Raw genomic sequence first — 13,133 nt, 5'->3', positions numbered from 1 at the left:
CCCAATGAAGCAGCAGATAAAAGGAATCAATGTTACAATGGTGTCTCACAAAATATATGATTAAACTGGATTGTAATTGAGCCTCTCGAGAAAACCCTTCCAACTTGGAACCTGTTGTGACGTTTTCACACATCGCCCCATTGCAAATGGGGACCCCTGCTTTTTTGCTTTCTAGGGTTTGTTTTTAGGTCTTTTAGGGTTTTGTCGGTTAGCCTTTGCAAGATGAGTGCTATTGGGGAGATCAATAGGATAGCAGGTCCTGCTGGAATGAAGTCCTGATCCTGAAATTTGGCTAAGTCTAATAGTCCTGATCCTGAAATTTGGCTAAGTCTGGAAACTTAAAAAACCTCCAAAAACTAGATTTTGCAATATAACTCCTGGAGGTCTGAAACCACTCTCAAACATCCTGAAAGTATATATGGAATATAACTTAAAGTATAAGTGACATTTCACTTATACTTAAATGTTATATTCCATAAAATTATCCTGACAGAGAGTTCAAAAAGTCAAATTTCGCTCTTGACCCTCAAAGAAGGCCCACGGCGAAAAATCGCTCCGAACCCTCAGAGAGGGCCCACAGCGAGATTTTGATTTCCTTCATTTTACAATGAAAAGAGACCAAGTTTTGATCATAAATGGAAAGTAAATAACTTTCTCCACCCGCCTGAAGAAGTTTTGACTTGAAATAATGAAGGACCTTGTTGAAAATAGAAAAATCGCTCCTGACCCTCAGAGAGGGCCCACCGCGAGAAATCTTATAAGGGTCATTGCTAGCCTTATTTGGTCGACTTAAGATGTCAAAGGCATGGTGAAGGATAGAATGAGCATAATGAAGTATCCAGACTTGATCAAAGATGATAAATTGAAGGAGTTTTGCCTAGGAAAGGAAAAGTCGCTCCTGACCCTCAGAGAGGGCCCACAGCAATTTTCTTTGTGTGCACATTTTTGGACCTTTCTTGGACATGAATTTTTATTCATAGCAAAGAACAAGACGATATCTCCCTTGGCAAAGTGATTTTTAGATGAAAAGTGAAACATTTTGGTCCAGGTAGCAAAAATCGCTCCTGACCCTCAGAGAGGGTCCACAGCGAGATTTTCAAATATGCATTATTCTTGCAGGATCAAAGTATGTTTTATGATTGGAAGGGATGAAGGAAAGCATGTTCTATCTGTTGAATATAATTTGGAGGATCAACACAAAAAGAAATCAACCCAAAATGAAAAAATCGCTCCAGACCCTCACTGAAGGCCCACAGCGAAAAATCGCTCCGGACCCTCAGAGAGGGCCCACAGCGAGAAACCTAAAATGGGAAGTTTTCATCCAAGTTTGAGGACAGCTAAGGTTAGGTATGGGTTAGAAACGATGTTTGAAAAGCCTTGAAGTGAAAAGAAATCGTTGAGAATCAATATTTTGAAGGCAATTACAAAAACGCTACGGACCCTCAGAGAGGGCCCATAGCGATTTTCCAAGTTTCTCTCCTTTGTTTGAAGAATTGAGAATAAATCTTGCTTGGACAGGAGGAGAACGTGATGTGTTATGCCTTGGTGGTGATTTGAAGATTAAAAGATGAAGGAATTTGCCTAGAACCAAAAAATCGCTACGGACCCTCACTGAAGGCCCACAGTGAGATTTTCAAAAAATGCATGTTTTCTTCAAAATGGTGCTAAGGCAAGGTTTGGACAAGGAGAAAAGACCTCCAAGAGCAGGATGAATATTATTTTGCCTTTAAAACTTGATGATTTTGGTCAAAAAATGAAAAATCACTACGGACCCTTAGTGAAGGCCCACAACGAAAAATCGCTCCGGACCCTCAGAGAGGGCCCATAGCAATATTGTTGAAAAACCTCATTTTACCTTGCAACACCTAAGCGAATTTGGTTGGAGTGGATTAAGGAAGGACGTTGCCAAATGATGAACAAAGTTTTAATGAAAAATGATGGAAAATCAAGCTCAAAATCAACAAATCGCTACGAACCCTCACTGAAGGCCCACAGCGAGAAACTTCAAAAACACACCTTTTTCCCAAAATTTGACAAAGCTAAGTTTGCAATTCCATGAAAGGACCTAGTTGAAACATCTTGAAGAAGTTTTGGAGGTTGAAAAGTGCTAAACTTGAGCAAAAAATGAAAAATCGCTCCTGACCCTCAGTGAAGGTCCAGAGCGAAATTTGCATTTTCACCTATTTTTTCCTCATAAAAAATGTCAAATTTGAAGTGCAACACGTTAATGGGATATCAATTTACCCTCCAGGAGATTTTCAAGTTGAAATGTGGAATATTCAAGGCTAAAAATCAAAAGTCGCTCCTGACCCTCAGAGAGGGTCCAGAGCGAAATCCTCATGAAATCTCATTAAGCCTTGTTTTAAAAATTAATATTCTCCAAATTGCATTAGGCCACTAAAATTGCTAATTTTGAGGCATGTGGAAAATTAAGATTAAATTGACATTAAAATTTTGGCATTTAATAAATTGATTTTAGGCCTTAAAAAATCGAACTTTTATTGTGAAGGCATTTAAAATTAATTTTTATTAAATTAAAATTAAATATAGAGCGCACAAGGCTTTATTTTCACTTATTTTGCCAAGTCGGCCCCCCTTTTTTGGAAATTTATTTATTTTTAACCTCTTTTTTTGCCAAGTCGGCCTAGAGGGAGCAAAGGGGTGAGCGCTCTATATATTGGAGGTGTTTTTCCACAATTCAAATCATTCAATCATTGCCTTAAGATCGAATTTGGAGAGCTAATTGGAGGTGCGAAATCTGGTTTCCTTGGAGCGAATTTATTTCAAGTGTTGAAGACTAGAAGGAAGTGGAGTTGATTCTTTTGAAGGCTAAAGGAGGCGCATTTTATCCAAGGGAGAGCTTTGATCTACATTTTGCCTAGCGAAATTCATCTATTTTTGCATCATTTCTTAGAGTTTAATACTCAAGAGGAGGTATGGCAAAATCATCTTAACACTCTTGTTCAAGGTTTGATTTTTGGACATTTGTTTTGGAAAATCTTAGTATTGCATGGTTAATTAGGAAATGATAACTCTAGATTTATCATGAGGTTTCCTAATTAAAATCTTAAATCTTCCTTTTGAATCCTAATTTCTACACTTCAAGATATATTACTAATTGTGAAATGTTGTGTAGGTATCAAGATGGTGACTCCAAAGCCCGGAGGATCTACAAGTCGGCAAGTTCTCATCAAAGACGATCAAGCAAGGATAAGGGCGACCTCCTCCAGTCTAGCATTGACAAAGACGGCCTTCTTTGGACTAACGTCATCAAGGGCGACCTCTTCCAATCCAGCATTCCAAGGCGAGGTACATCAATCATCCTGCACATCAAAGACAAAAGAAGTCAGAGCAAGGGTTCGTTGAGGAAGCAGATAGTTTCAAAAGAGTTAATTAAAGCTAGCTTCTCAGCAACGTCAAGTTGAATATCTAACAAATTACAAGTGTCAGACGAGTTGGCATCCTAGTCATCACTTCTCCAGTCAATGTGGTCCACCTCAGCGTGTCCAGATTCAATGTACCTAACTCATGGGAGGTGGCACAATCTTCGATGTACCTACCCTAGCCATCCATTGGTTGAATTTTCCAGAGAAGACATGTGTCCAATTAATACAATTATTTCATTGGTCAAGCATTAAATGTTATGTAATGGTTGTAACAAACCCTAATTAGGGTTTTCATTATTGAATCTTGGCCATTGATCTCAAATTGATCTTAGCCATCGAATTGTATTGTGGGCACTATATAAGCCCCGACTCTTCGACTCTTCATTTTGTAAAGGCAGTTAGAAAGAGTTAGAAAGAAGTTAGTGAATAGAGAGTAGTTAGAAGGTGATTAGTCAGTTGATAGAGTAGCAATTAGAGTAGAGTAGAGAGAGAAGGCAAAGATTGTTGCCAAGATGTTGTAAAAGACTTGTAAAACTTCATTGAAGAAATGGTGAAATTTATGGGTCGATTCGACAATTTGCATGGTCTCTATACTTCTCATATTTGATTTCATGTTATTAGATGAGTGGAAGAAATGTGCTTGATTGATGGTGAAATTCGTATATCCATACTACTAGCAGTTTGTTGATTGTAGACTTGCCTTGTGTAGTCAACTGGAATCATTCAGCTTAAGCTTAACTTCAATTGTCGCTTCTTCATTGATATGCATCAGCCTGATGGTGTCTATGCCTGTAGTGATGATTTGAACATCATAAAGTTTTCCTTCGAAGATCGCACTAACCTTGTGGAGATGGTCCTGGGATGTCTAAACAAGACTTAGTTAGAATTTCATCAAAGATCATTCATTGCTCTTACATTCTTAGTGTTATGATTAGATCCTTTCCTCGCCCTCGTCTTTTTTCCTTTTTTTCAAATCTAAGCTAGTAAAATCCTGTGTTCCAACAATATTAAAAGCAAATCAAACGTTTAATCATCAAGTGTAAGTCCCCTTGTGATTCCAGCAAATCACATCATACCACAGAGAGCTTATCCACACGTAGAGATCCTACATACAAGAACCTTGAAGTCACCCTGATTGATCCTTTTCGCGATATCTTCAGCATTCAGAGGCTTTATTCAAGACAGGATAAGGTACTAGGTATTTTATTCTGTGTTTGATAGTGTACAAAATACACGTCAACTGAACCTATAGAAGTGTTGGGTGATCAAATGTTGAGATGCTAGTTGCATTGTTTTGAACGCTTCTTCCAACAACTTTTCTGTAGCAGGGGCCTTCACAAAATGTATATAAATTGCACTTGAATGTGGCTTTCATCGATTGAAGTTTCTCATAGTAAGATCAATAACTAACCAAACTAAAGTTTTAGTTAAAATTTTCGAACATTGATACTTGAGACCTTCTATCTTAGCAAGTCTTTTGTTACGGGTTCTTTTAATCATATTCCAAGATCAATCAAGTCATGCACTGAAATCTGACAATATCAGAAAATACAAGATGTCAAGAATCTTGTAGAACTATTAAAAACAATCCCAGGGAGGACTCCAAGGATGTCAATATCAACAATGCATTTTTCCTTGAGGCAACATGAATAATACTAAGTTCAATAAAATCTTGCACAAAACATCTGTAAGAGAGATAGTATGTCAGTTGCAGATAATACTTTGTGAACACTACTCGTTGGTAAACAGATTTGTCACTGTGATTGTTTCTTTGAAACTAACCATATTTTCCCGAAGAGCACTCACAACCACACCAACAATGGGAAAGATTGCATAAAACTCACAATCTTCCTCTATGTTTGAGAGGGGCAGCTCCCTCGTATGATGGGGGTATTTGTGATTTTTCTGTATTTTGTGTATTTCTAACCTGAAAGTACAAAAAGGAGACAATATAAAACTAAAAGATAATAGATAATAGACACCCTACTGGCCAACATACAAATACAAAATAGGATTTCACAACTGATAACAGATTACAGGGGTTATGTCATATCCCCGTATAGACAGCGGAATCATTAGAAGCATAACTGTATGCGATTTGTACATAAATCTATATTTTCCAAATATTCAAATTAATAAAATTATATTGACAGATTAAATGTGTTTACACCTTACTAATATTAGTAATGAAAGAATGCATCCATTCCCAAGTCATCTCTGCAAAAGACGCCATGCTTCCAAGGGGGCCGCGTGGTTTCAAAAGGTATAAACCACGCACACCAAGGGAAGCACGGTGGAAGGAGGTGACAAGGAGAAAATCACAAGGAGAATCTGCAAACAAGTAACCTCATTACTCAGCCATAATATAAATCTAGTTTCATTACGATGCTCAATAACCAACGAGATAGCCTGTGAATGTATCAGGTTGAAACGATGCGGAGGGTGAGTCACTGGTTCTTCCCAACGATGAAGAACCAGCGGCTAGTCATATAGAGCGCCCCCTCCCCATCGTCGGCAGTCTGGTACGTTCCCAGACCTATCCGTCTGGGTATCACAGTGCGTCCATGGTTTATCGTTCATTAAATGTATGCAAATTGTTTTCAATGGGATTTTCTGTAACTCACCTTAATAGCAATGGGAATGGATATAATCAAAGTAATTGTATAGATTAATTGTTAGTCAATCACAAATTTGGATCTATAAATAAATTTTCTTGCTACATAAATTAATCAAACCTAAAACGTGCCAGAAGGTATCCTCCCTGTCAAATATACAATCTGTAATATCAGGTTTAGTTATAAATCTTAAGGATGTACTCTAGTAATCGACAGAAAAGATAAACATAATTCATAGACAATAATATGAATTAAGGAAATAATAATAATCAATGATAGTCATGCTTCTGAAATCAAGCCAGAGGTAATTAACCAACTCTCCAATTAATAGGATGAATAAATAATTACCAAGTAACACATATTTTGAATTCATTCATCTTTGTTCCCTATAGACATTTGTTATCTTCTTGCTTTTTTCTGTTTGTTAGCCCATTCGGAATAAGGGGTCCAAGCCAAGGGTATGTTGGTCCCATCCTCAAGTAACCCTATGAGCCCTAAGAGACATGATGTGTTTGGATGGGTAGCCCAGCCAACCTGGAGCGTCCCCCAACATCCTGAACGGGCCTATTTGCATGTAACGGTTGTGTAACTAATTTACTATTATTGCTGATATATATATATATATATATATATATATTGCAATGTCTATAATGTTGCAGGGAACCCTAGATCCGATTTATTGCCCTAATCAAACCTTTGGAGTAACGAAGTTCAAGAAGGCAAGGCAGGTACAGCAAGGTACATTACAGTGGTATCAAAGCCTCTTTCCTGCCACCCTGTGGAAATAGTTGATTCAACATAGCCAAAGAACCCTTAGGGCATTAGAAAGAGAAAGGAAAAAAGGAGCCAAACAACATGAGTGAACAAGCTAGTAATGAACTTAGGGCCTTTGTTTAGTCCTTAATGTGAGGTTGGTAAACTCATGGATAAAACAAGGATTTCCCACACGTACCAACTATTCATGTAACAGAACATTCATATATCAAAGCATAAGTAACAACAATAAACAGCTATACCAGAAGAATGATATCTTTATTGAATTCTCAAGAATATGCCAATACAATACCATCCTTGCCGAGGTTCTATCCGAATCATAAATAGACTCGACGGTTGGCCAAGTTGCCAACCGTCACTAGCTACCAACTACCCCACGGGAACCTCTCGGCAACTCAACATAACCAAACATAAACACCCATCTCAACTTCAAACTAACATGTGTTATTGACCCCTAACAACAGCCCCCCCAAAAAGTAGTCGTCTTCCACCGGCACTGCAGGAAACTGATACTGCTGTCTCTTCAACCGGCACTACAAGAAACTAATACTGTTGTCTCTTTTGCTCTCTGTTGTAGTAACGGACTTCTCTATCGGTCATGGAGATCTCTAATCAACTGAACACACAAGTTGGCAGGAAAACCAGCTTTGATACCACTGAAATGACCCCCTTAGTTTTCTCAGATTTTTACACACAACAAAGCACCCGTTAAGGTTAGGAAGAGTAATACAATACTAATGAAAGATAACCCTTCCGCTTCTGATCGCCAAGAGCCCAGTGTGGGAAGGTGAGAGCATATGGTGAATAGGGGATCGTTAACTCCAAAAACAAACTAAAAATACAATGTTGGGCGGCAAGCTAGCCCCTTCTGCTTGTTCAGCGGGCAAGAACAACTTAATGCAAATCACTCTACCACTTTCTAGTGGGAGGACAATTATTACAACTCTAAAAAATAAGATCACTCAACCACTTTCCAACAGGAGGACAATTATTACAAGACTGAAAATAAGATCACTCAACCACTTATTCAGTGGGAGGACTATGAAACCAACTGAGAGTAACAAATAGGCAGCTAGGCCATCCTCTTCCACGTTTTTCAGTGGAAATACAAAATGTAAAATGCAATTAAACAAGGCTGATCAGTACTACTGATTACAGCGTTACAATGAGAGCATTAACATGTAGATTACAATAGCAAATGGATATCCAAACACACCAAAATGTTAGGAATTGATCCTCTAACAAATACAAACTATCCAGCATATGAAAAGAATCCAAACGGGTAAAGAGATCAAGTCTGGTATGAAGAACAGCAAACTGAAAATAACAGACCAGCAAGAATAGAAGTCACCTAAATGCTCATAACTTTCTCCACATAGCTCCGAATGACTTGAAATCAAATGCAAATGGTCCCTAGAGCCAAGGCATCCAAACCAAAACCAACTAAGTGCTGCAACTCAGATCAAAACATCAATCCACGCTTTCCAATGCACCCTTCAGCATGGTACAGCCTAGGAAATAGGACGATTTTCTCCATAAAATGCAAAACAACTCCAAAAGTCACGAAACTTAGCAAATTGAATCGCATAGCCATGAAGAAAACATAGGACGAATACCCAGAACCAACAACTGAACTCCCATTTCACTTTCAGCTCCATACAACCAGCAAACCCTAAAAACTGAAAACAACACTCCAAAATCAGAAAACAACAAATATCTTCATCTCTCTTGAACTCAATTTGCTCCTCTGAATGAGAAACAGTCACAATGTTCAGCTAGGGGCTATCTTTCAAGCTTGAAACTAAAGGTACTAGGAGGTATGCATCCCTCGTAGCAATAGTCTAGAATAATTTCGACAACACTTCATTGAAATTGCAATGGATACCAAAAACAAGAGCCCAACTCTTATTTATAACTTTTTGATGCTCCAAATTCAAATTCAATTCCCTCCAAATTGTCATGAAATGAAATAAAATTACATCCAATGTCATCTTGGACGCCCAAGAAAAAATAAATATTTGACTCAAGCTAAAGTCATATAATTCCTACAAAGGGGACGCCAACTTAAGTCAAAAATAATACTTTATCACCAAATCGACACCCTCAAGGTAGCAAATATATTTTATAAAAATATCCATAAAGTGTGTTATGGCATCCAAGGTAATTAAGTGAATTATTTCATAAAATTAACATATTTCTTTCTAAAGCGTCCATCATGCCTTAAAAATAATTCACTTATAAGATATTTTTCCTCAACCATGAATTCGACCAGCATAAGATCAAACTTGCCAAAATAGCTCCAAAAGTGCTGGAAGACCAACTGCTCAAACTGACCTGTCGGAAATAGCCATCTAAATTCACCTGCTAAAACCCTGCTGAAAATTACAATTACTAAAAATAGCATATTGCTAAAAATAGTAAGTGTGTCCAAATGCATTTTAACCACATTCTGAGTAGCCGACACAACTTACTAAAAATAGTAAGTCTGAAAAAAGTTACCCGATGCAGATGCATGTCAAACCATTCTGTAGCTCTCTGAAAACCCAAAAGGAATCCAAAATCCAAACTGTCAAACTCCCACAAATACACCCCTAAAAACACCAAGGAATCCTCCTAGGAAATAGGAAACCGTAATTTCTGCTCCCGACTAGCCTATGGGCCTCCGGAATAGGCTAACGGCCAACTGAATTGTTTACTGCTAAGAAGGGGACATTACAGTACATAAATGAAATTAAGTATAAATCTAATATAATATTATTAACAAATTCAAATCTTATTGACAATACTTCTTTTATATATATTTATACCAAAATCTATAACTTATATTAGATTTATATATATGCTCATTATTCTTGATAGAATGCAGACATAACATAACATAAATGTAAACCAGCACATGATTATGAGCATGATACAGTATACTAGTCTGCTTTTCTGATACTGATAATATTTAATCTAGATTTCCTCTTTTATACAGACTCCACTGTCTTTTCCTCTTTTCTTCTTCCATGATCCTCTCCTATGGTTTGATTTTATTCTTTTATACCTTCCATTGGTGATGACTCTTCACAAGGAGGTGCCCAATGGGAAGGAAGATGCCACTAGCAATGAGTCTCAAAAATGCTAGATCGAACCTTGACAGGTGATGACCCTACTGCTGCCAATAGAAGTTCTGAGAATGAAATCTGCTAATAGGTGTCCAATGTCTCTCTAAGCCAATCGAACTCTTCCCCAATGATAGCGCCTTACTCCATTTCAATGTCTTGAAACCAAGCATGAAACATAAACTGAAAATCGAGGGTCTAGAGCCCACGAACCTACCTCGGATCGAACTTCACAATACAATTCGAACTATCACCAAAAATACCATATAAAATATCAAAAGATGGCGCCTCAACCTCTAGATGTTATCGCTGGTCCTTTTTGTCAATATCAATGCATGATGGAGACAGCATTAACAAAATCATGGGAACCACGATCTGCAATTATGTTAATGGCAGCACCCTATACCTTCGATTTGCCTCCAAACACTTACAATAGATATCGCCTAGCTGTTCTAGGGAAGTCACTGTCAATATGGTTCAAGGAATGCACTCACCAACACGAGGCGATCCCATAAAATCTGCAAGTCTGAAGCACTATTCAATCTGATATGAAACTCCTTATTCTCAATGTGAAAAGTTGGATGCTCTCCACTCTCCTCGCAACCCTTCAGAGGGTCTTTCACCTCCTCAGTTATGCTGATCAAAGGGAGGTATCGTTCCCTAGGATCTATTCTGCGAACAACCCTTGGCTCCACAACTCAATTCAAGAGATAACAACCACCGATGCCCAACATGTCTTCCCTCTCTTCTATTTATCCATTACATAATATGTCACAATCACCTTCTAGAAGATAAGGTTAGGTACACTTTATATTATTTAATTAAACATGTTATTTTAATGTACCTTTAATTTAATAATTAAATAAAATTAACACGTCTCCTAATACGTGTTATCTCCTTATAACATCAAAATAACAAATAACAAAGAGATGTGAAGTCACCAATCACCACCATGTCGACCCCCTAAACAACTCCTTGGCCTATGAGGGTCAAATTAAGGCCAACCTCGACACAACTGCACGTGCTAAGGAGAAGGGGACATTACAGTCCGCCCTCCCTGAAATTGCTTGTCCTCAAGCAATCTCAATGCAGGATGCTACAAGATCTCCTCACCTTCCCAAGTAGCATCCTCAACCAGCAAATCCTTCCATTCAATCAAATATTCCCTGATAGCTCTCTTCCTCAACCGCTTCTCCCTAACATCCAAGATAGCTTCAGGTACTAAAATCAGCGTACCCTCATCATCCAAGGGTGGCAAAGTCGTGGAAGGAGTCACATGATGCCCTAACGCCTTCTTGAGGCGTGAAACATGGAAGACATTATGCACTCTACTATCTCTCAGTAGCTCAAGCTCATAAGCCACCTCTCCCACACGCCTAATAATCCTGTAAGGTCCATAGTATCGTGGTTTAAGTTTCTCGGCACCGCTCCTCTTGAGAGTAGACTGTCTATACGGCCGTAGCATCAAATATACCATATCGCCCACTTCAAATGTTCTCTCTACTCTCTTCTGATCTGCGTACTGCTTTTGTTGGTTTTGTGCCTTCTAAAGATTCTCTCGAAGGGCTCTCATGATATCTTGATTCTCCTGTAGCATATCTCCAGCGCTAGGCACTCTACTATCACTGAACAATAGATCCATAAAACTAGGTGTCTCATACCCATACAATGACATAAATGGTGTCATCTGAATAGAAAGGTGGTAAGTGGTATTATAACAATACTCACAAAGGTATATCCACTTGGCCCAACTCTTCTGCTGCCCCGCAATGTAATTCCTGAGATATCCCTCCACCCATTTATTCACTATTTATGTCTGTTCGTCTGTCTGCGAGTGGTAGCTGGTGCTCGGAGTGAGCTCAGTCCCATAGAGTCTGAAAAGCTCTTGCCAGAAATGGCTCATAAACCTGCTATCTCTGTCACTCACTATACTCCGAGGTAAACCATGCAATCTGACTATCTCTCTGAAGAACAACTCTGCTACCTGTGTAGCTGAATGTCTAGTGGTGATCGAAAAGAAATGGGCATATTTAGTCAAGCGGTCAACCACTACATAGATACAATCCTTACCCTGCACCTTGGGTAAACCTGTAATGAAGTCCATGGAAATGCATTCCCACTTCCTATCAGGAATCGGAAGTGGCTGAAGTAAACCTGCAGTGAATGTGTGGTCCTACTTATTCTGCTGACACACAGGACACTCTCTAACATAACGAAGAAAATCTGATTTCAAACCCTTCCATGTGAATCTTTCCCGCACCTGTTTATATGTCTTGTAGTAACCAGGATGACCTGCCATGGGTGTATCATGAAAGGTTCTCATCACTATGTTCTTTACAATCGATCCTGGGGTCAAAAAGATCCTTCCCTTGTAAATGATTCAATCATTCACAATGGTATATCTATCATCATGAATCAACCCCTCAATGAAACCTGAAGCCCAAGAGTCCTTGGCATATTCCGCCACAATCATGTGCTTCGAATCTTCTGAAATCTGGGCCATGGAGCTTAAATGAGGGCGGCGAGATAGTGCATCAGCCACTACATTTTGTGACCCTTTGACAAAAGAAATGTCAGTGTCATATGATTGCAGCTTACTCACACATTTCTGTTGTCTATCATTAAGATCCCGCTGCCCGAGGAAATGTCTCAAGTTGTTGTGGTTTGTTTTTGCTATAAATTTGCTACCTACCAAATACTACCTGAATTTGGCCAAGGCATGCACGATGGCCAACATTACCTTGTCATAAATGTTGTAGCTCCTCTCAGGACCCCTCAACTTCCTGCTCTCAAATGCAATAGGATGTTTGTCCGGCATAAGGACAGCCCCAATCCCTTCACCTGAAGCATCACACTGCAACTCAAAGGGTTTACTGAAGTTCGGCAGTGCGAGTACTGGGCAAGTGGTCATGATTCGTTTGAACATCTCAAAGAACTCATGTGCTTCGGGTGACCAAACAAAACCTCCCTTTTTGGTCAAATTAGTGAGCGGAGCTGCATGTCGAGAGTATCCATTAACAAACCTGCGATAGAAACCACACAAGCCCAAGAAACCCCTAAGTTGTGTCGAATTCTCAGGTGTAGGCCATTCTACAATCGCCTTGATCTTATCGAGATCCATGCGTACACCCTCTGCACTGATGATGTGACCTAAATAAAGCAACTCTGTCATGCCCAAGTCACACTTGGATTCCTTGGCATAAAAAGACTCCTTGCCAAGAATACCCAAAACAATAACTAGATGTGCAATGTGT

At 38.9% G+C, this 13,133-nt stretch overlaps 1 protein-coding gene across 2 annotated transcripts in view; it reads right to left on the bottom strand.

The window, feature by feature from the left end:
• LOC131074510 (endoribonuclease Dicer homolog 2) overlaps positions 1 to 13,133 on the bottom strand; it is a 305,149-nt gene that overhangs the window by 266,717 nt on the left and 25,299 nt on the right. The gene's annotated exons all lie outside the window — the stretch shown is intronic.

This window comes from Cryptomeria japonica, chromosome 9, assembly GCF_030272615.1.
Source record: "Cryptomeria japonica chromosome 9, Sugi_1.0, whole genome shotgun sequence".
Taxonomy (NCBI): Eukaryota; Viridiplantae; Streptophyta; class Pinopsida; order Cupressales; family Cupressaceae; genus Cryptomeria; species Cryptomeria japonica.
The sequence above is the reverse complement of the archived record's forward strand: the minus strand, read 5'-3'. Positions and strand labels throughout refer to the sequence as shown.